This window comes from Bubalus kerabau, chromosome 15 (assembly GCF_029407905.1).
Source record: "Bubalus kerabau isolate K-KA32 ecotype Philippines breed swamp buffalo chromosome 15, PCC_UOA_SB_1v2, whole genome shotgun sequence".
In the NCBI taxonomy this organism is placed as follows: Eukaryota; Metazoa; Chordata; class Mammalia; order Artiodactyla; family Bovidae; genus Bubalus; species Bubalus kerabau.
In genome coordinates this window covers 32,987,682-33,015,318 of record NC_073638.1, presented here as the reverse complement: position 1 = coordinate 33,015,318, position 27,637 = coordinate 32,987,682, and the positions used below count along the sequence as shown (strand labels likewise).

At 40.5% G+C, this 27,637-nt stretch overlaps 1 long non-coding RNA gene across 4 annotated transcripts in view; it reads left to right on the top strand.

The window, feature by feature from the left end:
- LOC129628856 (uncharacterized) overlaps nucleotides 1-27,637 on the top strand; it is a 316,173-nt gene that overhangs the window by 29,444 nt on the left and 259,092 nt on the right. Inside the window, exon 1 of one of the 4 annotated variants that reach the window (XR_008702948.1) lies at nucleotides 4,309-5,217. The exons of the other annotated variants lie outside the window; for them this stretch is intronic. This is a non-coding gene — a long non-coding RNA (uncharacterized LOC129628856). Of the gene's footprint in view, nucleotides 1-4,308; nucleotides 5,218-27,637 lie in introns of those variants that run through there. 4 annotated transcript variants of the gene reach the window in all.

The following is a 27,637-nucleotide window of genomic DNA, read 5'->3' as shown; positions in this document are numbered from 1 at the left end:
AAGACCACCCCCTGAAAAGCAGAAGCTGGAGAGTAAGAGGCACATGAGTCAAAATTTGCCCCCCCTCTTAGAAAGGTATTGATGGAATGAATTTGAATTAAACCAAACATGTACCCTTCTAAGCTTCCACTCATATGTTTTATGCCTAAGGTCAGTCCATCTGAAGTGTAAAAAAGCCTTAAGAAGCAGGGCAAAAATCACTGGTGAATATTTTCTCCCTTCTTCCCATATAGCAGTCTCCAGTCCCACCCCAACTCATATACAGATTCTTTGTCATCCTTTACAGGGAGTAAAATAAAACAAGTCATCATTACCACTTTATGTACCACCGACCATTATAGTGCACTCTGGGCTGAGCATTAGAATAGCAGTTATTTGTGAGGCTGGCTAGTGGAGTTTACGCTTATACATCCTGGGCACTCTGTGACCCACTCCGTTTTCCTGGTGTGATGTATGGAGGGGCTTCTGGGATGTTAGTAGGAGAGCAGGATGGCGGGGTTGGTGGATTGGCGGGACTTTCACAACCTGGACCTACTCTAACTGGAACTGTCTAACTCTGGGAGAAGAGTAGCCCATTTCATCTTCCCTGTAGCTAGATAAACCGTGTGCCACCTCAGAGTCTAACAGAGCCTCCTTAAAGATTTATTTGATTTTTAGAAACAAAGCATGACAGTATTATGGAAAAGATTTATATCCTGAGTGTCTGTCATGAAGAAGGGATCGTCTTGTGGATAAATAAAAGTGCCCCCCTGGTGGCTCAGACGGTAAAGAATCTGCCTGCAATGCAGGAGACCTGGGTTCAATCCCTGGGTCAGGAAGATCCCCTGGAGAAGGGAAAGGCAACCCACTTCAGAATTCTTGCCTGGAGAATCCCTTGGACAGAGGAGCCTGGTGGGCTACAGTCCATGGGGTCTCAAAGAGTTGGACATGACTGGGTGACTAAAACACTTTCACATCCAATGTGTAGGAATTAAATATTACTGTGAACATCCCTGTAATAACTGAAGTTATTTTGGTTTGAAAAGATCAGGACTTTGAAAAGAAATGTGTACATTTTCTTTGTAGTCAGCAAACTATATTCCTGCTATCTCTGAGGTAACCTTCATCTCAGGACTCAGGATTTGAGAAGGGATGAGTAAGGCAGAAAGTAAGAAATGCTCAGAAGAAGATCATACTTGCTTCCACATCAACATTGTGTGATATATTTTGCTGTTTCTCTCACCTGGAGCAATTTTTATTTCTACTCTTTTCCTTTTTGCAGACTGACCTAGGGTGATTCAAAAAGACTGAATTTTGAGTCCTGTTTCCACAAATTAAATTGTGTGCTGCGTGGCTAGAGAGTTTAAACTCTCATGATCAATTTCTGCAAGGGTAGAATGGATATGTTAATATCGATCCTAACTCACCAGGTTGTCATGTGGACCTCAGGTAACAATGGGTGGTGAAGTGTTTTGTAAACTTGAAAGCATGGTACAGGAAAGAATTTACCCTCTATTATTTTGAGTTCTCAAAATGTATACACAGGGGCTTCCCTGGAGGTCCAGTGGTTACGACTGCGTGCTTGCATTGCAGGTGGCATGGATTTGAGCCCTGGTTAGGGACACAAGATCCCGTGTGCTGCACAGTGATTAAAAAAAAAATATGTGCAATCAGTATTGTCTCCATTATCTGTGTGATCATGGTGGTGAAATGGCATGGCATCCAGAGTATCATTATTTAGCATTAGTCTCTGTGGGGCTATGATTTGGAAGCAGCCTACAGCTCACTCAGTTCACTTCAGTTCAGTCGGTCAGTCGTGTCCGACTCTTTGCAACCCCATGGACTGCAGCACACCAGGCCTCCCTGTCCATCACCAACTCCCAGAGCTTGTTCAAACTCATGTTCATAGAGTTAGTGATGCCATCCAACCATCTCATCCTCTGTTGTTCCCTACTCCTCCTGCCTTCAGTCTTTCCCAGCATCAGGGTCTTTTCCAATGAGTCAGCTCTTCACATCAGGTGGTCAAAATATTGGAGCTACAGCTTCAGCATCAGTCCTTCCAATGAATATTCAGGACTGATTTCCTTTAGGATTGACTGGTTTGATCTCCCTGCAGTCCAAGAGACTCTCAAGAGTCTTCTCCAACACCACAGTTCAAAAGCATCAACTTTTTGGTGCTCAACTTTGTTTATAGTCCAGCTCTCACATCCATACATGACTACTGGAAAACCCATAGCTTTGACTAGACTACAGTTCACTACTAAATATGAACTATAAGCTTTGTCCTTTCTTGGCGTTACCTCTCCTCATATTTTCTAAATATCCTGCCACTTTGCTTTGAGAGTTCATGCAACCCTCATAAACGCTTCTGTTTATCTTTGGAGGTTTGCCTGGGAAGATCTTTAGTTTAAATCTCATCAGTGGAATTCCATCTCACTTCTCTTGGAGTTTGCACAGGTATTGGAGCACAGTGGGGTGGGGTGGGCTGGGCAGGATGCAGAGAGAACCACTGCTGCAAGGGGAGGCTGAATTTCAGACACCTCCATTCTCAACTTGGAATGGTTTTTCTAATAAAAATTAAGAACACATACATTTTAAGTCTGATAACTCAATGGAGTTCTACCATGTGATGGATTAGCTAGTTGGTAGACTAATATGAGACTCTACAAACCGTTTATACAATTGTGTATTTGGGAAAATGCTTTGTGAATTACAAGGGCTGACTGACAAATGTATATTTAGAGCTAAACTTAGTTGTGACTTGAGGCCTTTCTTGTCCTGAATATGAGAACCTTTCTTCCAAATGTATTTTGTAGACCTATTTTATACTCAATGTTGTGAGTAGTGACTGGGTTAGTGTGAGTAGCTGGATGAATGCTGATGCTGGGGTGGACGGAAAGGGAAGGGTCCCATCCTGGTTCTGTCATTTGCCAGCTGTGACACTGGACAGCTACTTATGCTCTTTATTTCTCAGTTTCCTCACCTACAAAATAAAGATGTTGATAATAGAACTCAATTCCCAGGGTGGTTATTGTTAGAAATGCATCATAGGAAGAAAAAAAAAAACAGTTTGGGGAGGGTGGGATGAATTGGGAGCTTGGGGTTGACATATATACACTATTGATACCATGTATAAAATAGATAACTAGTGAGAACTTACTGTATAGCTCAGGGAATTCTACTTAAGGGTCTTCGGTGTCCTAAATGGGAAGGAAATCCAGAAGAGAGGGTACATATGTATACAGATAGCAGATTCACTTTACAGTAGAAACTAACAGCGTTGTAAAGCAACTGTACTCCAGTAAAAATTAATTAGAGATTAAAAATTAAAAATTAATTAAAAATTAAAAAGAGAAAACTACAGCTTGTACGAAGAGAGTTGTTATCCTGACTTCACGCAATATTCAGAGAGCTTTCCATTTTGTTGAACAGATGATGACTGGCTTCGGAGTGAGGACTCTTAAGAGTATGTTCATTGATAGTAGGGAGCTCATAAATCACCGTGGATGCTTTAGGTGCACAAAGGAGTTGACTGAACTGGTATATACATATGATGGAATCGTCATTATTTTTTCTCTCAGTTGTGTCTGACTCTTTGTGACCCCACAGACTGAAGCCCCCAGGCTCCTCTGTCCATGGGTTTCCCGGGCAAGAATACTGGAGTGGGTTGCTATTTCCTTCTCCAGATCTTCCTGACCCAGGGATCAAACCACATCTCCTGCACTGGCAGGGGGATTCTTACTGCTAAGCCACTAGAGAAGCCCTTACAGTGAAATGTTATTCAACCATAAAAAGAAACGTGACAGTGATACACGCTACCAGTGTGGATAAACCGTGAGAATATTATACTAAGTGGAAGTCAGTCTCCGAAGCTTCCCTATTATATGGTTCCATATGTACGAAATGTCCAGAATGGGTGAATCTGCAGAAGCAAAAGCAGATTGGTGGTTGCCAGGGGCTGAGAGGTAACAGAGTGGTATGAGATTTTCTTTGGAGATGATAACAATGTTTTAGAATGAGATAGAGGTGATGGTTACACAGTACAGTGAATGTACCAAATATCACTGAATTTAAAATGGTTAATTTTATGTGCAGTTTTAAAAAATGCTATGGAAGAAGAAAGCCACCTAAATAAGTTGACTGTCTAGGAAGACTTCCTGACCATAATTTATGTACCCTTGGTCATTTGCTGAGTCTGTGAAGACAGTCTGTTTTATTTCCTTACAATTTTTTTTTTTTTTTTTTTTTTTTTTTTGCCTTTTGTAGTTCCATCTTAAGACCTTGGTTTTCTGTCCCTCCGTGAAGACTCAGTTTCTGTTTGAGTCACTTCTTTCATTCACTTCCTGACTCACTCATTCACCTGCTGTCCAGGAGAATGACAATTAATAGGTGATCTGGGACAGATGACAGCTGGCCCTGCTGTGTAACCTTGGCAAGCGTCTTAACTTCTCTGGTCTTAGGGAGATATGAACGAGATCTTTTCTTGGGATTCTTTCAGTTTTAAATTTCTAGGTTTAAGAAATAAGGAATGCATTATTTGGGTTACTTTAAATAGTCTGTCAGCTAAAGTCTCCGATTCTTTTACTTTGAATTCACTTATCAATCTAGCTAGCTAGACAGACAGAAAAAAAATAAATTACAGTTAGAATGAGCCTCCTCTTTTTCATTAGACCTCAGTAACGAGGAGAATATTCATCTCCATGTTTGGGGTAAAACTTCTTTGACCACGGGAAACCTTTCTTCGTGTTTTTTTTTTTAAGATTAAAAATGCCCAAGGCATGAAACTGATCTACTTTTCTTAAGGTTTGAAAAGCATCAAAAAAGATTTTTTTCTCTTTAATTATAATATATTACAGAAAACAGACACTGCAATAACTTAATAGCCCATCAAAACACTATCTTCAAGGGTCATTTAGTATTTCCATGATAAATCGCTATTTTTAGAAGCTTATGTAACCAAACAAAGAATGTGTTCTTGGCTATGGCCATGAAGACAAGTTATTATCGTGGGAGGGACAAAGGAATCTGAGAGGCTCATGAGAGACGGAGCCAACTGCAGGGAATAGTTTATAGAGTGCCCTTTCTTCTGGGTCTCCAGTTTCTGCAAGCAGGATAACTCAGTGCCTCTCAGAGCCATTTTCACTTTTGAAGTGCTCTTTCACCATTAGCTAATAAATACTCACCAATGAATTTTCCTCCACATCTTGGAAGTTGGGGGAAAAAGAAAATCGCTATCTTGTAAGTATTATTCCCCATGGGGTCTCCCTTCTCATGCTCCTAATGGAAATAAATAAATTATACCTACTCTTCTGAAAGGGCCAAAGACCACCATTCTTTCCATAGAGAGCACCTGGAAATTTGCATCAGATTTTAATGATCTTCAGTAACTACCTCACTGTCATAGCAGAGGGAATGTCTGTCTCCCATTATCACGCTCTATTCTCATGAGGACAGTTGAGTGGAAAGATGGTTTGGGGGATCTTCTCAGGGAGCTGTGTGTATAGAGTTGAGCTAAGGGAAGGTGGGGTCTGAGCATGGGTTTCCAGTGGACTTCATATCTCCAATTTCTAGAGTCAAAAAGTTACGGTTTTGGAATTTTCTGTTCTTTTGTATTATCTATGTTTCTCCTCCCCTATATCAACTTCATTCCATTTAGACTTGGCTTTGAGTTTCAGTTTCTGCTGTGGTGAATTGCACCACACATACTTAAAGCTGCTCCAAGACTTTTCTAGTAGCTGCACGTGGGTTTTGAGGAAGACAATTTGATTTATAGCATGAGCTATGTCTTACTGGGTTTCTGTTGTCTTATGGTCTAAAGTAATGCTACCCAACAGACATAGAATACAAACCACACCATGAGCCATTTATAATTTTAAAGTTTATGGTAACTATGTTAAAAAAGTGAAAATAAAGAGGTGAAATTAATTTTGATAATATATTTTACTTAATCCAGCATATTCAAAAGTTTATTACTTCCATGTCTAATCAGTATAAAAGTTAATGAGATATTTGACATTTTAAAAACCAAACTGATGAATTCTTTTTTTTTTTTTTTTTTTGTGGTTAAAAAATCTTTATTTGAACTGCCCCATTCACCATTATTGGTCACTCTGTTATCCATGAAACTCATTTTTTTTTTTTTCATGGCAGTTGTGATACCATTCTCTTTTTTTGAACTGTATACTCAATATTTTTACTATTTTAATTTTATTGAAGTATAGTTGTGTTACCAAAATGATGAATTCTGATGTGTCTTTTATACTGACAATATCTTATACAACCATCTCAATTTGAACTAGCTATATTTCATGTGTCTTATAGCTACAGTATTGGACAGCATGTAGTCATAGTAGATGATATTTTAACAAATATTTAAAAATTAGAAGTAGTTCTGAATTATTTATTACACACTGAAGCTCTGATATAAATTGCTGTAAGTTTTGTCTTCAGGGCTTTCTCTTTATAAAGTAACCCTTTTATTTTTTCAGGAATGGGGGGATGTTAGAAGGTTCTAGTGTTTATCTGCAGGAAAGGGGTTAATGTGTGTTCTCTCAAACCTACCATTCATTCTGGAATTAAGATAGCATCAGTGAATTATGATCCCATCTTCCCTATTTTGCTTTATGTTTTGCTGTACCTTGACCTCAGAACTACCTATGAGCCAAGAAATGCCAAGACTGTTGATTTTAGACTGAGGTTAGGATTTGGCCGTGTTTGGCTGGAGCCCGTCTTACATTGTTGCTGTGCTTGAAGGGATTTCCACACACAGTCTTAGTTTTTTCGTGCTGTCATCCTCCAAAGTAATTTTCTGTGCTTGCTTTTTTCCTTTTTTTTAATGAATATGAACTTTATTTTTTAAAAAGTGTAAAAATGATTTTATTTATTTTTATTTCTGGTTGCACTGGGTCTACATTGCTTTGCTCTCCCAAGTTGTGGCGAGAGGGGGCTACTCTTTGTTGTGGGGTGCAGGCTTCTCATTGTGAAACTTCTCTTTTTGTGGAACACAGGCTCTAGGCAAGCAGGCTCAGTAGTTGTGGCCATGGGCTTAGTTGCCCTGTGGTATGTGGAATCTTCCTGGGCCTGGGATTGAACCCACGTCCTCTGCATCGACAGGAGGATTCCCATCCACTGTGCTACCAAGGAAGTCCCTTCTGTGGTTTTTATGTGGTTGCATTCTCATAACAAACAAGTATACTTTTTATACTTGTAGCTTCTCACCTTAACTGAAGGAATTCCGGTGGGCAGCAGCCACAACCAAAGGAGGCAGAGACGCTAAGGTGGCTAGAAATCACTTCCCAAAGGCTGGGCATCCCCATTTTTGAGCCAGGTGTCTCATTCTGAGGCAGAGGGATATCACAAATAATTGGTCTGTCTGTCATTCCATTGGCTCGAACTTCAGCCATTGGCATTTCCATCCGTCTACATAAGAATGATGGTTAATGGCGATAACTATTTATCCTTGAACATCAACAAGGAACTGTGGTGGGTGTGACGAGAAGCGAAATGGAGGTGGCATCCTCCCTGCCCCTGAAGAGCTTGGCCTGATCGTGAAGAAGAGATGCCACAGGGAGTTCTAGTTGAGGTCCTCAAGTGTTGGAGCCGAGGTATCAACAGGGTACGAGGTGACCCTGAGGTCCTGAACAGGGGTTCCCAGCCTCCAGAATCTAATGCCTGATGATCTGAGGAGGAGTTGATGTAACAGTAATACAAATAAAGTGCATAATCAATGTAATGTGCTTGAATAATTCCCATGCCCCTGCCCTGGTCCTCAGGAAAATTGTCTTCCACAAAAATGGTCCCTGGTGCCAAAAAGGTTGGGGATCACTGCTGTCAGATACAGTGAACAAGCATTTATTAAGGACTGTTTCATGCCAGGAGACTGACTAGGTGTCAGTGACAATTAAGGTGAGGACAGTCTTTTTCCTACCAATATCCTAATCTACTGTGAGATAAGGGTGAAAAAACCACCTTCAGTGCCATGTGAGGTGTGATATAATGGAGGAACAGAACTACAGAAAGACGGAGGAAGCAGAGAATAAGAATCCAGTCTAAGCTGCGGTCACGTCTTCAGAGGTAAGGGTGATGGGGCTGGCTTTCAAAACAGGAGTTCACGGGCAGGAAAGGGAGATGGAAGCAGCCTGAAGAGAAAGGGGTAGGAGGGAAGGTTGAAGGTGGTTCTGGAGCTGGTGAGCCCTGGAGAAAAGTCACACCTGGGCACATTGTGATCTCAATTGTCTTAGGACGTTTGATTCAAATGCTGCTTGTGTTATGTTCATGGATGTTGAAAAAATTAAAAGTTCCTAAGGATGGATAATTTATTTTTTCATGATTATTTAAAAAGTACCACATCAATGACTGTTTTGATTTAATGGCTATAATAGTGAGGATCCATGTCATGGTGGTTAAGAGCAGATTCTGGAAGTTGAAGTGTATAGATTCACATCCCAGCTCTGCCACTTAAAACTGTGCCATTTAGCCCCTCTGTCCTTCAGTGTCTTCATCTGTAATAGGAGAAATAATAATAGCACCTCCCTCAAAGATTGTTCTTAGTCATGAGTTAAGATTTTGGAAGGGCATAGAAGAGTGTCTGCTTCAATATAAGTATCCTAAACGCTTGTTAAATGAAGGCACTACACAAAGTTCTAGCGGCTGATGATGACAAAGAGTTTTCTGGGTGAGTGGTGTGTGATCAGGACATTGTGTATGTGTGTGTATGGTTTTTCCTGTGGTCATGTATGGATGTGAGAGTTGGACTGTGAAGAAGGCTGAGCACCAAAGAATTGATGCTTTTGAACTGTGGTGTTGGAGAAGACTCTTGAGAGTCCCTTGGACTGCAAGGAGATCCAACCAGTCCATTCTGAAGGAGATCAGCCCTGGGATTTCTTTGAAAGGAATGATGCTAAAGCTGAAAGTCCAGTACTTTGGCCACCTCATGTGAAGAGTTGACTCATTGGAAAAGACTGATGCTGGGAGGGATTGGGGGCAGGAGGAGAAGGGGACGACAGAGGATGAGATGGCTGGATGGCATCACTGACTCGATGGATGTGAGTCTCAGTGAACTCCGGGAGTTGGTGATGGACAGGGAGGCCTGGCGTGCTGCGATTCATGGGGTCGCAAAGAGTCGGACATGACTGAGCGACTGAACTGAACTGAACTGTGTGTGTGTTTGATAGAGTGAATTTTTTGTCGTCCACCTGGTCTGAATTCATCCATGATGTTCACTGACATGAACAACGATTGCAATAGGCAGCCCTGACCTGGGATTGTACGTGTTTTATATTTTACTTTAGCCTGTGCTAAAAACACTTTTAGTTCAGAATATCTAAATGATCCACTTCAAAAAAACTTGCCTATAAAATATTCAAAATGCAGCTCTCTTCTTAGAGAATACGTGAGAATATGTATACATCAGTTCTGGATCATACATGAAAATAGCACTTTTGCAAGTAAAAGCAGAACCATGTCATGTCTCAATGATTGATTTGCACTCATAAAATTGACAAGAAAAATTACAAATAGGCATAAAAGTAAAGAGAACGGTGTAGTGACCCCTCATGTACCCAATATTTAGATTTTAGCTCTTCTTTTGGGGGGTAGTATTTTAAAGTAAATCCCAGAAAACATGACATTTGAAACCATTAAATGTTAGATTAGAAATTTTGAAAGTTTGCTTTCTTATACAGCCACATTATCCAAAGCAATAATTTTTTTGATACATCCCATCTATAGTCAAAATTCCCCACCTGCCCCCAAATGGCTTTATAGAGAGTTTACTTGAATCAAGATACAAACAAGACCTACCCAGGGTATTTGGTTTTCAAGACCCGTATGTTTCTGTTCATCTTGGATGGTCTAGATCTCTACATTAGTTTGAGAGTGTCTTTGTGCGATGGCCTCCAGGTCAGAGACCTAGTTGACACCAGGTGACGGACATGACCAAGTTTGTCTTAAGTAGAAATACTTCTGTCAACAAAGTTAAATTATAATTCTCTCATGATCAGCTTTAAAAATTTTATTTATCTATTTATGGCTCTGCTGGGTCTTGGTTGCTACGCACGCGCTTTCTCTAGTTGCAGCGAGTGGGGGATGCTTTTGTTGTGGTGCACAGATCTGTCACTGCAGCAGCTTCTCGTTGCAGAGCATGGGCTCTAGAGCACGGGCTCAGTGGTCGTGGTGTGCATGCTCTGTGGCATGTGGGATCTTTCCAGACCCGGGCTTCCAGACCAGGGCATTGGCATTGTCCCCTGCATTGGCAGGCAGATTCTTCACCACTGGACCACCAGGAAAGTCCCTTACAGTCAGTTTTAATGTCAACTGTAAGTATTGTAGGCAGGGGACCAGGGACCAGGAATGAATGAGACAGGATCCCTGGGCTCAGCAATCAGGCAGAATTTCTGCTCTTTGACCTATCAGAGGATAAGATCTTGAGGGCGAGTGGGGAGTGTGGCTGCCCTCATACAGTGCTGCAGATTCCTGCTTATGGCTTTTCTTTGCATCAGATGACTGAGAAGGCTGGAATTTACAGCTCAGTGGGAAAGGTTCCCTGGTGATTAGAGACAGGAGGTCTGGGGTCTGCCCTCCATCCTAACACACTCTGTCCTTGGGACGCACTGTCAGATGTTTCCTTCCTCCATGAGTCTATGTTGTGTTGAGCCTCCACACATATGCCAAACCCTGGATAGCATTTGAGAGAGAGTTAATATTTCCCAGGAAGTGGCATTGTAAAAAAAGCACATGAAATATTAATATTTCCCCTCTTAGGTCTTGGCTTTATGTATGCCTCCCTTCTTCTAATTTGGAAGGAATTGCTGAAGGTGGTAAATTTGCTGGGAAGAAAGGAGAAAGCTCCCCCTGCCCATCCCTTCTCAGGAATATGTACATTAGGGAGAAAGCATGTTCCAGACACCAGAGGTGGACCAGGAGAATGTGGAGAGGAGACAGGGGGTGGTGAAAGCCAGGTCTGAGAACTGGAAGGAACTGGTATTGAGTTCTTCCCTAGTCACTGAGCAGATGTTTTAACTTGAGCAAGTTTCTGAACTTCCTTGAAATCCATTTTCTAATCTGTAAAATGGGTAGTATGATGCCATTTCCATATGGTCTGTTTTGAAGATGAAATAAAAGATTATGTTGTTCAGTTGCTAAGTTGTGTCTGACTCTTTACAACCCCATGGACTGCAGCACGCCAGGCTTCCCTGACCTTCACCATCTCCTAGAGTTTGCTTAAACTCCCATTTATTGAGTCGATGATGCCATCCATCTCATTCTCTGTTGTCCCCTTCTTCTCTTGCCTTCAGGGTCTTTTCCAATGAGTTGGCTCTTCCCATCAAATGTCCAGAGTACTGGAATTTCAGCTTCAGCATCAGTCCTTCCAATGAATATCCAGGGTTGATTACCTTTAGGATTGACTGGTTTGATCTCCTTGCTGTCCAAGGGACTCTCAAGAGTCTTCTCCAACACCACAGTTCAAAGGCATCAATTCTTTGGCCCTCAGCCTTCTTCATGGTCCGACTCTCATATGACTACTGGAAAAAATAATAGCTTTCACTGTATGGGCCTTTGATGGCAAAGTGATACCTCTGCTTTTTAATGTGCTGTCTAGGTTGGTCATAGCTTTTCTTCCAAGGGGCAAGTGTCTTTTAATTTCATGGCTATAGTCGCCAACTGCAGTGATTTTAAATAAAGTCTGTCACTGCCTCTATTTTTTCCACATCTATTTGCCATGAAGTGATGGGACAAGATGCTATGATCTTAGTTTTCTGAATGTTGAGTTTTAAGCCTTCTTTTCATTCTCCTCTTTCACCTTCTTCAAGAGGCTCTTTAGTTCCTCTTCACCTTCTGCCATTAGAGTGATATCTTCTGCATATCTGAGGAGGTTGATATTTCTCCTGGCAGTCTTGATTCCAGCTTATGATTCATCCAGCCCAGCATTTCACATGACGTACTCTGTATATGAATTAAATAAGCAGGGTGACAATATACAACCTTGACATACTCTTTCCCAATTTTGAACCAGTCTGTTGTTTTATGTCTGGTTATAAATTGCCTCTTGAGCTGCATACAGGTTTCCCAGAAAGCAGGTTAAGTGGCCTAGTATTCCCATATCTTTGGGAATGTATACCATAAAACTCTGAAGCCATTCATTTTTAGTCTGAAAAAGACTTGGAAATGAACACTTTCAGAATCATTACATTTCTCCCAATAGAGAAGACACTCCCCTACCTCCTCCCTGGCCCCCACCACCCAGACCCACACATGCATGCTTGCCAGGTCGCTCATTTGCAACTCTTTGTGACCATATGGACTGTAGCCTACCAGGCTCCTCTGTCCAAGGGATTCTCCAGGCAAGAATACTGGAGTGGGTTGCCATTTTCTCCTCCAGGGGATCTTCCTGACCCAGGGATTGAATCCATGTCTCCTGGATTGCAGCCAGATTCTTTACCATTAGCGCCAATGAAACACCCGTACGCTTTCTGTCTATGCATATGCATACCACGTAGACTCACTTCTGTTCACTTTTTGGTCCTCTGATCTTTGTTATCTAGGTTAGAAGAAGTAGTTAGGGAAAGTGAATTGAAAGTTGTATGTTACAGGTTTAGGCCTTAAAAGATGGCTTATCATCGGAGAAATATATCCTTTCTTCTGGGATGCCTGTAGTATTATTTGTGTGGGGGGACAAGTCCCCCTTCTCCTTTCCAACTCTACCTCTTTAAGTTTCATCCATTATCTCATTTATTGAAATGAACTTCATTTGGGAATGAGAAAGTTTTGGCATAGCTAGGAGCTTTTAATGGAAATATGAGAGAAGACATCTCTGACATATATAATATGTTCAATATGTTTCCATATATTGCACAATCTCTGATGTGTTACCCAAGATTCATAATGACAGATGGGCTGAGTAGAAGCAGGAGCACTCCCCAAGTGGGAATGTCTTTAGAAACCAGCACTCCTTCCAAGGTGCTTTGAGCTATTCTGAGCAATTGGGGTTCAACACATTCACCCCCAGCCAGAGCAGGTTCTGCCAACACACTGCCTGTGGGAGCTTTGTTGCCTAGCATTTTGCTCCAAACAAGAGTCAAGCCAGGCAGCAGAGTCTTAGAGAAACCTAGAGCCAGAGGATTGAGTTCCTGTTTTCAGCTGTGTGACAAGTTACTTGACTTCTTTCAACTTGTGATTCTTCAGCCATATAATGGGGATGAGAAGTAGTTTCTGTCCATTTTCCAGCTATGAAATAAGTGATGAGAAATTTTTGAGAGAATGGTGGAGGTTATGAAAGTCTTGATGTTCTTTGCAGCTATCCTTTTTACACATTTAGAGTGGAAATATTGGGCTGCCCAGATGGTGCTGGTGGTAAAGAATCCATCTGCCAAGCAGGAGACACAAGAGACGCAGGTTCAATACCTGGGTGGAAGAGATCCTCTGGAGAAGGAAATAGCAACACACCCCGGTATTCTTGCTTGGAAAATCCCATGGACAGAGAAGCTACAGTCCATGCGTGGGGTTGCAAAGAGTCAGACATGACTGAGCACACAGCAGAGTGGAAGTAATTAGGAGGGACGTTTCTTTCTTGTCTTGTTTGACTCTAATCTGATCATTTGATGACTCAAGATTTCCTCAAATGCAAACCGCACATTCTAGAGTAATGCAAAATTTTATTTTGGGGTGAGAGAGATGAGAAGTAAAGAGATTTGGCCATATAATGTGGAGTTAAGAAAATTGTAAAAACACCTAAATGAAAATATAGGGTCAGAACAATAGCTGTACAGTCATTTGCAATGTTTTCCTGTATAGTCATTCTAAAAGCATCTCTTACTTTCTTATTTTCCCCCCATCCTCTCTGGCTCATGCTACAACAGATCTGAATCTATGGAATATTTTATATGCCATCTTTCTTAACCACATTCTATGAGCTTTAACTGTTTATCAGAAACTGCTTTTTTTTTTTAAATCATTTATTTTTGACTTGCACACAGTCTAATTGCCTTTTTTCACCACGCCCATACATTGTGCTGACAGAGCCTTGTTTTTTTTCAGCATAGTTTTCCTATCTAGGGTGTGTTCTTGTTATTGTAGTAAGATAGATAAAATGCCTACGTAAAGATGTACTCGGGCTGAACCCAAGTATATTCCTGGATTTATGGCTTGTTAAAGTAGAATAGAACCAAGCTGTCTTTGGAGCCAGTGCCTTAGCTTTGCAGATGAGACAGGAAGGATTTAGAGAAAGAAAGTGCTTGGGTATTATAGGGCTCATGATTCATCAGGGGAACACATGCCTTTGAAAGGGAATAGCTACCAATGACAGAAATCCTAGGATGTCTCCTTGGGTTAATTTAGGATTTTATTTATTTATCTATTTTTTTTCCTGGAAATAACTGGGGCCACTGGAAGTATAGAAAATTAAGGATATTATCTTGTTTCTCTGAACGAATAAGAATATTCTTCAAACTGGGAAAACATTATCCTATTGCAAATTTGCAAGTCAGAAGATAACTATAACAGGCAGCTTTCCTGGATGTCCTCATTCCTCTGGAAACCGTACAGTAAAATGACTATAATTTTTTTCCTTTTTGCATTCTCGACATGCCTCCCAGTCCGCTCACTCCCTGCTCCCCGCAGCACACCTTTGCCGCCGCTCCCTTTCATCCAGCCTAAGCACCCATCGCAAATACACCCTTATGCGCTGTTGTCCGCTGCCTTTTGTCCTCATCGGTCCTACGTCGTGTCTTACTCTGGGCAACCCCAGGGACTGTAGCCCGCCAGGCTGCTTGGACCTGATCTCAGCCCATCTCCAAAGGCCTGACTTGGCAGTCTTAAACTCCGTCCTGCCTGTGATTCTTAGACTTGGTGTTTGGCCTTGGCCTCCGTGGAGTCTGGGTATTGATGTGTTCAGTAGACGGGGAAGTGGGGCTCAGTGAGAACGGAAAGCCTGAGCTCTCAACTGGAGGCAGGAGCTCCTCCAGCTGGGGCCTGTTGATTCGGGGGCCATGCCGTTCATCACAGAATCACAGCAACAAGATGTGCCCACAAAGGGAGGCTCTTCATGGCAGGAGCAACGAGTGTGTTCTCACCAGCTTTCCTGCGTTTGGGAATCCTGCAGTAGCAGCGAAATGCAAGGGACTTCACTCAAGGGAACACCCCACCTCATGTCCAGAACTCGTCGTTTTAGGTCCTCAGCCACTCACCATGCCCCAGCCACGGCCTAATCCTCTTTTCCACTCATCTGATTGCCCATGCCTGTGGTGCACACACCTCCCTCTTCTGAGCGAGCCTATTCACTGTAAGATCTGAGTTTTCCTCTTGCTTTACCTTTGTTTCTCCTGTGCAATTTGAGCACCAAACTTTCAGGTAATAATCCCTTCTTTTTCTTCTAGAAACTTCTTCCACAGCGCCTCCCATTCAGGTGACATTTCATTCCACTCCTTTTGGGTGGATTCAGGAAAGTGTATACATTGATCCTGAATCCAACTGTAGATACTCTTTAGAGGGGTGTGTGTATGTTTGTGTTTATGTATATAAATGCAGCTTCAGAATAGTGATTTAGCTCCTGATTCATATAAAACAGGCATAGAATCTCAGCATTCTATCAGTGGACGGAGTCCTTGATAAGGATCAACAAACCTGAATTTTGTACCTAGGTCTGCTACTATTCTTTGCTGTGTGACAGAGGACAGTCACAGCCTCCATGAAATCTTAGCTAAAAACTATGGAATCAAATTATTTGACACCGGCATCTTTTACTGATTATGTCCATGTAAGGTACATCAACTTAGCATGATTTGGAAATAACACGTGGGGGAATTTATTATAGAAATAGATTAGATATCTTAACCACCCACTGCAGTGACTTTTGGGGGACCCGCAAGTTTGATTCAGTGGAAGAAGATAGACGTGTTCATGGCTAGTAAGTAGAAGGTGAGAAGACCCAGAGGAGATACCTCATTAGCTGTTATTGAAGATACTATTCATACATCTGGCTGATGTTGTTGACATGTTGACTTTCTCAGAAAATATTCTTCCAGCAGCACTTTACTGGCATGGGCTATGTTTTTAAGATATTTGGCTTTTCTCACATAAACCAATTAACTGTCATATTCTATCTTTCCAGGAGTATCCAAATACAAGTTTGGCCAACAGCCAGTTCGCCAAGTCTTGGAGGATAATAGCTTATTATCTATCAACAGCCTTCTTTTAAAATCTCTTTATTCAATCCTGGCAGTACTTGTGATGCAGAGGTTATTTATAAGGCTGTGAATAAAGGTCTTATTTTGGGTGTGAGCTGCCCTGAGTAGCCCTAGTGATTTAATTTTTCCGTTCAACAGCTCATTGTTGCTGTAGATGACCAAAACATGGACTCCCTTTCGACTCTTCACTGAAACTTTCACTATTGTCTGAAAGCTTTGATATATCTGACTTGCTGAGTGGTTTAGAGTGGTCGAATGCAATCTTAGGTATATCCTGCAAATACAGATAAATAATAGGAAAATGTATTTAGTCAAATTTGATAGTTCAGTTTCACAGGCAACAGTATTATAATAGATTTAGGTTTCTCTTCTGTAAAAGATGACCTCCATATTTAAGAGGAAAATCTGCTTTCAACAACTTCAGTGAGAGGGTGATTTTTTTTTTTTATCTTATAAAGCTTATTTGAACCAGCATATTAATGATTTATGAACCAATAAGGGGACAGTATAAGGGATTACATTTCTTTTGAGCTGTACAAAGTTGTAAAAAGCTTAGAGAAAAAGGACTTCTTTCAAGATAAATGTTTGTTGAACTGATTTATTGCACCCTTCTAAATGCTCTTGGATGAAAAGTTCATGTCTAAACTCATGTTTTTTATGTTGCTAAGTTTTCTAGAAGATGGCTTTGAAACCTGAATGAACATAGATTTAGCCATAATGCCTAGCCCTTGATAATTCCAGTTGAGAATGTGGACACTGTGATTTAAGTGCAAGAAAGAATGGCACTCAATTCAGTGTCATGGCTCCCTACGAAAAAAGGAAGAACCATGTGACCAGTCTTCTCTGTTTTGAATCCACTTGCATGATCTCGCAATTCAATGAATATTTACTGAGTGCTTTCTATGTGCTATTACATGGCTGCATTGTAGCTATAGTAATAAAAGAGAGATGCATTCTCTGCCTTCAAGGAGTTTATAGTCCAGTGGAAGGGTCTGGACAAGGAAACAGAATATTAAAAGGCAGAGTTGCCACCAGAGATGAATAGGGTGGTTCTGGAATTTGTGGAGCATGGTCAGGAGGGGCAGGGAAGACTTCTGGGAGATGGGCAGTCTGGGCTGAGCCCTGAATGGTGAGTAAGTTCTTACAGGTTAAAGGTAGAAGTGGAAGAAGATTGTTGAAAACAGAGGAAGTAATATGTGTGAAGGGCTTCAGATGACAGAGGATGGGACTAGAGCAGAAAGGGCAAGGGGTAAATGATCTTCCTCAGCTGCTTTTCATCATCATCAAAAGAACACCTCCCCTGTGGGTCAGTTGTGAGGCTCTGTGAGCTGGCATAGAGCGTGTGCTTATCAATGGTTCCCTACTTTGAAAATGTTCAGCTGCTCAGTCGTGTCCAACCCTCAGCGACCCCATGGACTGTAGCCCACCAGGATCCTTTGTCTATGGGATTTCCAGGCAAGAATACTGGAGTGGGTTGCCATTTCCTTCTCCACCCTGCAAAAGTACCTTCATGTAAAAAATTTTGCACATGTATTATCTCATTTAATTCTCACAGTAAACCTGTGAAATAGATCACATTATCTGGCTTTATAGATGAGGCTCAGAGATGTGATAACTTCACCAAGATTACTTGAGTAATGAGCTAGTACTGAGTCTCGAGTGGTTTGCTTTCCTCCCTACACTGCCCTGCATCTTCATCTTCTCCATCTTCATCTGCTTAACAGTGGCCACCATTGTTAACAAAGTCTCTACCATTGGTCAGGTACTACCAAGCACTCTACAAATATGGGGTCACATAACCCTCATAACAGCCAGGATCATCTGGAGAGGAGGAACCCATGTTCTTTTCACTCATCCTGTCACCTACTTTGTGAAGAAGAGAGCTCACCCCTCTTCTGCCTTCAAACACAGTTGGAAAGCACTGATTTGTGGGGAGAGGGAAGGTTATTTAATAACAATTTCTTATATGAAGACTGAGGCCTTTTTCTTCTGAATACCATGGATTGTATTACTGATCAAGTTTTCCTCTTTGATGGACTGCTGGCCAGTTTTGAGCTAAATTTGTACCCACCTCTCCGCTTGAGCTAAATTTGCACCTGCCTCTCCCCATGTCCCCTGCAAATCCATAGGTCTTTTTAGAATGTATTTTTGTATTAGCTCCACTCCTGTTTCTGTTTTATGGTATTAGTCTTATTTTTCTTCCTCTTTTTTTTTCTCCCACATCTAGTTCATCTTACTGTTCCTGGAATAAAGCAGGACATAAATAATTAAAATGTCATTAAATTACCTGAACATAGCAGGAATTTAAATATTCTGCTTTGTTGTTCTCTGCTGCTGGAGGGTGAGTTTGTCCACGTCATTTCACTCACTCCTCCCTAGGACCACAGCGTTTGCTTGTGAGTTGGCAGTCCAGGATTTCAGGTGCTCAGGGAGCAGAGGACAGAGTTTTGGCTTATCAGTCAGTTCAGTTGCTGAGTCGTATCTGACTCTTTGCGACCCCATGGACTGCAGCATGCCAGGCTTCCCTGTCCATCACCAACTCCCAGAACCTGCTCACACTTGTGTCCATCAAGTCGGTGATGCCATCCAACCATCTCATCCTCTGTCTTAGCTTACAGTGGCCCCCAAATCTTTGCCAATAAACTTAGCCTGATTAGCCTTATATTAATATTTTTTTTCCTCTGAAGCTCACGATTCACTTACTCTTCAGGTTTGCCTTGTCTTTATAAATAACAGTGGCTTTTTTCCCCCCTTTGTAAACAGATGAGCCTGAGGAAGAAGTCAGAGCTGTAGCATCCTGTGTGCTTTCACTCCGGAAAGATGTACATGTAATTTACTGTAATTTAGAGTGAAGTGATAGGATGCAGTTTAGTAGATGTCTCCAAAAGTGGAGCATCAAAAATATACTGTATCTGCAAATGAACTTATTTATAAAACAGAATCAGACTCATAGACTTAGAGAACTAACTTACGGTTCCCGGGGGGAAGGACGGGGAGAAGGGTTAGGGAGTTTGGGATGGACGTGTACACACTGCTATATTTAAAACAGATAACCAACAAGGACCTACTGTATAGCATAGGCAACTCTGCTCAATGTTATGTGGCAACCTGGATGGGAGGGGAGTTTGGGGGAAAATGGATACATGTATATCCATTCAAAGGACTGAGTCCCTTTGCTGTCTACCTGAAACTATCACAGCATTGTTAACTGGCTATACTCCAATAGAAGATGAAAAGTTTTTTAAAAAAAAGTATAAAATAAAAGGATATGGTAAGTCTACAGGCACTCATTTGAAAATAAATTTTAAAATGTTAAAAAAATACTGTATCTGATGGAAAATAAGAAACATATTTCTTGGAGATGTTTACCTAAATCAGTCAAATAATACTGTGCTTGGGGCAAAGGACAATTTAGTATCATGAACCTGGCTCTTGGAGCCATGTCTAACTCTGCATGCTAACTTTGTGATTGGGATAATGACGTCATTGTGCTGGCTTTTTGAATCTGTATAGGTTAAAAGAAAACAGGAACACCCTAGTCTTGTAAAGATTACTCTGATGCCATGGAATTACTCTGTAGAATGCTTGATGCTCAGTGTTAGTTATTATCCTTAGCTAGACTTCTGCATAGGCTTTGTATCTAAGCTTAATTGTTCCATTTCCTGGAAAGATTTTAATAGAAATAACAATAGTTATTATGATAACCACTGTGGGGTTATTATATATGTGCATATTGTATAAAGTATCCTATATATTCATATGTATTCTGTGTGTATCATATAAATGATTAAATAGAATACTCTCTACACATTGTATATAATACATATGGATTTTTTGTTGTTGTTCAGTGCTAAGTCCTGTCTGACTCTTTGTGACCCCATGGACTGCAGCATGCCAGGCCTCCTTGTCCCTCACTATCTCCCACAGTTTATCCAGATTCATGTCAGGTGACATGAATCTCAGGCTCCCCCATCCCTGGGATTCCCATGTCAGTTGACGTGACATCCCAGGCTCCCCCGTCCCTGGGATTCTCCAGGCAAGAACACTGGAGTGGGTTGCCATTTCCTTCTCCAATGCATGAAAGTGAAAAGTGAAAGTGAAATTGCTTAGTCGTGTCCGACTCTTAGCGACCCCATGGACTGCAGCCTACCAGGCTCCTCCGCCCATGGGTTTTTCCAGGTAAGAGTACTGGAGTCGGGTGCCATTGCCTTCTCCCAGGGAGTATATATATGTATGTATATATGTCCAGTGTTTTTGCTACTTCTTGGTGTACTTTGCTTTTACAAGACCTCACTTCCTCTCTGGTCTCCTGATCTCCCCCCGCCCCCTTTTTCCTCTAAGCATTTCTCACTGTCAAATTTACTACCTATTGCACTTATTTACTGTTTGGTCTTGCCTTGTAGAATGTACGCTGCAAAAGGGCATGGTGTGTGTGTGTGTGTGTGTGTGTGTGGGTTTATTCATACTACAGTAATCCTTAACATCTAGAACATTACCTTGCTTGCAGTAGTCACTGGAATCTATATTGAATCAATGAACAATCTTCAAACATCATCAAATTTTCATTAATATGAGTTTTGATGATACTTGAAAAAGAAAAGGTACTTGTTTGGTTAAGGGCAGAAGCTCTTTCCGGTGGAAGTGGGTGCTTGAAAGGCCAAGGGAAAAACACAGGTTTTAAGACTCTTTAAAGTGGTTGGTAGCTCAGAATTCTGTAACAAATTAGTTGCAGTCTTTTTGTCGTCAGTGAATAGAGTGCTGACTGTGAGCTAGGGCAAGACCAAAGAGGAAATGTCCAACATGCCTTCAGAACACTAGCCATTTTTCTATTTATACACAAGGGTATTTCGACAGTACCGAGAAATATGAATATCTTAGTTGGAATTCACAGATGTCAAATATTTTTCTTGTGCAGCATCTGGTCTACTAACCCATCTGGGGTCATGGACGTTGACCATTTTGTATCCAAATACCATATTAGTTCAAAACAATCTTAAGTCTTAATGGACACAGGAATCCTAAGATAAATTCAGCTCAACAGATATTCCCATAACATATGTTATATGCAAGGATTCTGCAAGGACAGCAGGGGACGTGAAGATAGAACCCTGTGCCAGACCTTTAGGAACCAACAGTCAAGTAGAGAGATTGAAAAGAAGTGCCAACGTTCTGGGCCAAAAACAGAAGAGTTGTTTTTCTGTATTCCTTGTGGAGTTTTAATTCTTCTGACTGTATTAATGACAAACGTTCTGAAAATGCCTCTCTCTTTATGAGAAGGCTTAATTTGCTACCTGTCACAGGCAGAGATGAATGTTTTTACATTCTTGGGGCTTCTGGATTTCTGTATGAAAGGAAAGTATTATTTACTAATACTTCCTCTGTGGCAGATAATGTAGTAGACATGATACTCCCTACATTCCATTTACTCTCCACATTCCATTGTGAATCCGGTATAATTATTGCTCACATCATAGGTAAGGAAGCTGAAGCACAGAGAGATTAAATGGTTATTGCCAATTTGCTGTTGTTTAGTCACTAAGTTGTGTCTGGCTCTTTTGCAATGCCCATGGACTGTAGCCCACCAGGCTTCTCTGTCCATCGGATTTCCCAGGCAAGAATACTGGAGTGGATTGCCATTTCCTATTTCAGGGGATCTTCCCAACCCAGGGATTGAACCTGAGTCACCTGTATTGGCAGGTGGAATCTTTACCACTGGGCCACCCATGGGTTATCAAATTCAGTTAGTAAATGAAAAATAGACTCCAAAAACATTTTTCTGACTAATATCATACTTCTCCCTGCCCTATTTTCCTTGTTTAACTGTAATTGAATATAAAGACTCTGAGAAGTAAATAATACTATGGCATCAGTTTTCCTGGTTCAAGGGAGAATATCACCATATGTTATGCCTCACAAATATCTTTAGACCTTGGAGAAATCATTGTGCAGAAGACACAAGAGAGGTGGGTTCGAACCCTGGGTGGGGAAGATCCTGGAGAAGGAAATGTTACGCTGAATTTAAAATGAACAAAATACTGCCCTTTTTGTATAGCTTTTCATGAATTGATTTAAAAAATCTTTACATGACATTTATTTGTATATAAGGGACTGCTGTTAAAGTGCTTTATCCCAATTATGGTTTTATTTTCTCCTTGTTGATACTAATTGGCTTAAAGAAATTAAGTACAGTTGACAAATGAAATTGTAATATATTTAAAGTATGCAGCCTGATGATTTGATATACATAGATGCCGTGAAAAGATTCCTATCATCAAGTTAGCACATCCATCACCTCACAGATTTACCTTTTTGTTCTGGGTGTGAGAACAGAAGTTTTAATTGCTTATCAAATTTCTATTATAACATTCAGTATTATCAACTATAGTCCTGTTATACATGAGATCATTGGACCTTGTTCCTATTTATTTATTATTTATTTGGCTGCACCAGGCCTTAGTTGTGGCACACAGGGTCTTTAATTGCAATAAGCAAACTCTTCTGTGCCATGTGGGATCTAGTTCCCTGACCAGGGATTGAACCTGGGCCCCCTGCATTGGAGCACAAAGTTTTAGCCACTGGACCACCAGGGAAATCCCTGGACATCATTTCTCTTATAGCTGAAAGCTCATACCCTTTTACCAGCTTCTCCCTATTTTCCTCACCTTCCTAGCAGCCACCATTCTATTCTCTGCTTCTATGAGTTCAACTTAAAAAAAAAAAATTCCATATGTAAGTAATCCCATGTAGCATTTCCTCTCTCTGTCTGGCTTAATGGCCTCCATGTTCATCCATGTGGTTGCAGATGACAGTTTCCTTCCTTTTTAAGGCTGAACAGTATCTCATTGTGTATGTGTGTATCATATTCTCTTTACTCATTAATCAACAGACACTTGGATTATTTCCATACCTTGGCTGTTGTGAATAATATTGCAGTGAGCACAGAAATACATATCTCTCTTTGAGATAATGATTTTGTTTATTATGAATATATATTCTGAACTGAGATTGCTATATCATATGGTAGTCTGTTTTTAATTTTTTGAGTGATCTCCATACTGTTTTCCATAATGGCTATACTAGTTTACATTCTAATTCTGTCTTTGTAGTGAGAGCCAGTCTTACAGGTATGAGGTGATATTTTATTGTGAGTTTGATTTGCATTTCACTCATAATTAATAATGTCAAGCACCTTTTTATGTATCTGTTGACCATTTATATATCTTCCCTGGAAAAACATCTATTCTGGACATTTGTCCATTCTAAAATTGGGTTTTTGGTATTGAGTTATATGAGTTCCTTGTATATTTTGGATATTCTTTATTGAGTATGTGGCTTGCAAATACTTCTCTCCAATTTTATGATTTGCTTTCTTTTCTTTTGTTGATGGCTTCATTTGCTATGCAGAAGCTTCATCTTTTTTTAAAAAGAGAATTGGCAGTAGAAAAGTAAGTTGAGCTGTCTGGTTTGAATTATCCTTAATTTGAAAGAGTGTGACCCAAATGAATGGAATTTTACTTGACTGTTTTTAAAAAGGATAGTATCACCACAAAGAAGATGTTCTGATGAATTCAGGGGATATTTCAAATAATCCTTTGGCAATCAATTTTTTATGTCCCTTATAAAATTGTTCTTTTTTTCTTACATATCCTCTGACCTCCTAAAGAACATTAATTTAGTATTTTCCTGTGGACCTGAGGATTTATTTACAGTGAATATCTTTTTATTTTTAAAGCTTTTCTTTTGGGTCTCGCTCTGTTTGCAGTGTTCTGTGTGAAATAAAAAATAATAGCTATAAATGTAGGTTTGTAAGAAGGTCTGTTCATTTGGTATGAACAGTTTCAACTGTGTGAACTTTTTTGGCTCATGCTGTTATATACATTTCAGGTATGTGACATAGTGATTCACATTTTTTAAAGATACTCCATTTATAGTTATTATAAAGTACTGACTCTGTTCCCTGTGCCATACAGTATATCTTCATAGCTTATTTATTTTACGCATAGTAGTTTGTACCTCTTAAACCCCTGCCCCATCTTGTTCCTCCTCACTTCCTGCTCCCTACTGGTAACCAGTAGTTTGTTCACTGTGTCTGAGTCTGTTTCTTTTCTGTCCTGTTTACTAGTTCTATCTTTTTGATTCCATATATGAGTGATAACACATAGTATGTGTTTTTGTCTGCCTGATTCATTTCACTAAGCATCAGATCTTCTAAGTTCACCCATGTTGTTGCAGATGGCAAAATTTCATCCTTTTTTATGACTGAGTAGTACTCCTCTGTGTGTGTGCGTGTGTGTGTGTGTGTATGTGTCCGTATACCATATCTTCTTTATCCATTTGTGTGAACTTTTTGAAGCTATGCTTATCTAAGGAAAGATGCACATTGAACCTAAGCTCACATCAAATAAAGTGACTTTTTAAATTTCACTCTGTAAAAGGCTATTAAAATGAGACCAAAACTCAGCTCATGGGCATCATGAAAATAGTATAGCAAAGTGTTGTGTTCTTACCTAGATTATTTTTCCTTTTTTTCAGTTTTATTTAGAAATAATTGGCATATATCATTATATTGATTTAAGGCATACAGCATGATGATTTGATTTAAAAATATTGTGAGATGATTATGACAATATGTTCATCTAACATCTATCTTCTCATAAAGATACAATAAAAAAAAAAGAAGAAAGAGAATAATTTTCCCTTCATGATGAAAACTTCGTATTTACTCTCAATAAATTTTCTGTACATCTTGTAGCACTATTAGCTACAGTCATCATGTTGTATGTTACATCCCTTGTAATTATTTCTCTTATAACTGGAAGTGTGTAACTTTTGGCCACCTTTTTTGATTCCCCTTCCAACCACCTGTGGTAACCACAAGTCTGATCTCTTTTTCTGTGAGTTTTGGGTTTGGTTTCACTTAGCATAATGCCTCCAAGGCCCATTCATGTTGTCACAAATGGTAGGATTTCCTCATTTTTTGATGGCTGAATAATATTTCATTATATATCTGTTGTTGTTTAGTCACTCAGTTGTTTGCAACTCTTTGTGACCCCATGGACTGTAGCCTGCCAGGCTCCTCTGTCCATGTCCAGAATACTGGCATGGGTTGCCATTTCCTTCCCGAGGGGATCTTGCTGACCCAGGAATTGAAGCCGTGTTTCCTGCATTGGCAGGTGGATTCTTTTGCATGGAGCCACCTGGGAGTCTCTCTCTCTCTCTTTTCTCTCTCTCTCTCTATATATATCAACTTCCTGATCCTTTCATTCACTGAGGAACACCTGTGTTGTTTCCATGTCTTAGCTATTATAAATAATGCTACTGTGAACATAAGAGTGCAGATATCTTTTCGAGTTAGTGTTTTCACTTGAATATATTTCCAGCAGCGGAATTACTGGATCATATGGTAGTTCTGTCTTTAACTTTTTGAGGAGCCTCCAGACAGTTTTCTCTATAGGCTCTGTGTCAACTTGCAATCTCACTAACAGTCTACAGGAGTTCCCTTTTCTCCACATCCTCACCATCTTTTTTTTACCTCTTTTCGTTTTTATGATAACCATTCTAACAAGCATGGGGATGATAACTCGCTGTCGTTTTCATCTGTGCTTCCCGAATGGCTAGTGATGCCGAGCATCTTTTCATGTACCCATTGGCCTTTGGTATATCTTCTTTGGAGAAACATCTATCCAGGTCCTTTGTTCATTTTTATCTGGGCTGTTTGTTGTTTTTGCTGTTGAGTGGTATGAGTTCTTTATATGTTTTGGATATTAACCCATTATCCGATATATGTTTTTTTCACTTTGTTGGTGGTTTCTTTTGCTGTCCAGAAGCTCTTTAGTTTGATACAGTCCCACTTGTTTCCTTTTGATTCTGTTGCTTGTGCTTTAAGGGACTCTGCCAGGGAAGATGTCAGTACAGCTGGGTCCCTGGGATTTTGTGCATGCATGTTTCCCTGATATGAAGTTGCAGATGATGGAAAGCAGCCCCTTTGAGGTGATCATTTTTCCCAGTCTGTGTTTTTCTTGGCTTGGGTATGGAACACGGAGGTCTCTGAGCCCTTGGAAGAAGGGCCCTCCGTGCACGTACTGCTCAGCTCCCAGGCCTGTGTTTGTGGAAAAAGTTCTTAAAGAAACAGATTGGAATTCAATAAGCTCAAGTATTCTCTTGGGAATTTCCACGCAAGTTGCTTTAAAATTTTTTTTCCCCCTTCACGAGCTTGTGGAAATGTCTCAGGGCTGCCTCATCTGGAGAGATTTGCACATTAAGCAAAAATTTTTTATATTTCATATCCCTTCCTCTTCTCCCAGGGCTTCAACACACAGGCAGCCTCATTTGCATTCTCCAGCATTCATCTCTCTGCTTCCTATTTGTTTCAGGACTGTCTTAGGGAGTTACAGCACCCTTCTCTCCAGCTTCCAGCCTGTGTCTCTTGTAAGTCAGATAGTTGGTTGTGTTGAGAGTGGAAGGAAACTGCACTTATTTACATGGAAAGTGTCTTTCTGGACACTGGCCTCTTTCTCTGTATTTCAAATCCTTGAATTGAGAGCCAGCAGAAATGATAGGAGGCTGAAGGATTCAATGGCAAAGCCTTAGAACCAAGTACCATTCTCTGTTCTCTCTGCTTTAGGAGTTACTCTTAGCATGAGGATTTTTCATAAACATTGGCTTAAGTGTACAGACAGATTCCCCCCACCCCCCACCACATAAAAGATGTTTTTCTAAAAGAAGTTAATTTCCTTTAGAAGCATTGCTAATTCTTTCAGACCAAAGAATGTACTTAAACATTTTTAAGCATTCTAACTAGTAAGTGAAAACCTGTTACTCTGCACATTTTTGAAGCATTGAGAGCTATTTGAGAGAATAATTTATGTTCTGAGTAAATTTAGATAATAATATGTTATACTAAGAACAATCCCCCTTGCCCCTTTGTCTCCATATCAATGAGGAGCCAAACATTAAACCCTCCTCTCGTATCGTCCTGGTGAGTCCCTTACTAAGTCTGATGGTGAACATCAGTCCGCATCTCACTCAGTCTAGACATCAGGGCCCAAAGGGAAGAAGAAACTGCATTCAACTCACTAACCTTCCTTCTGCTTCTGAGTTCCTGCTATATCTTGGAGGAGGTATGATATAGTACATTAGAGCATTAATTAATTACTCCATTCATTCAATCCATACTGTCTAGGTGTCTATAGTGTGTAGGTCTAGGTGCTTGCACTATGTGAAATGGTGGGATAAATCAATATTTAAGAGCTACGAGTTAGGTATTCAAGATAGACATGAAAAAGTGAAAATGTTAGTTGCTCAGTTGTGTCCAGGTCTTTGTGACCCCATGGACTAGCCTTCCAGGCTCCTCTGTCCATCCATGGGATTCTCCAGGCAAGAATACTGGAGTGGGTAGCCATTCTCTTCTCCAGGGGATCTTCCTGACCCAAGGATCGAACCCAGGTCTCCTGCATTGCAGGCGGATTCTTTACCAT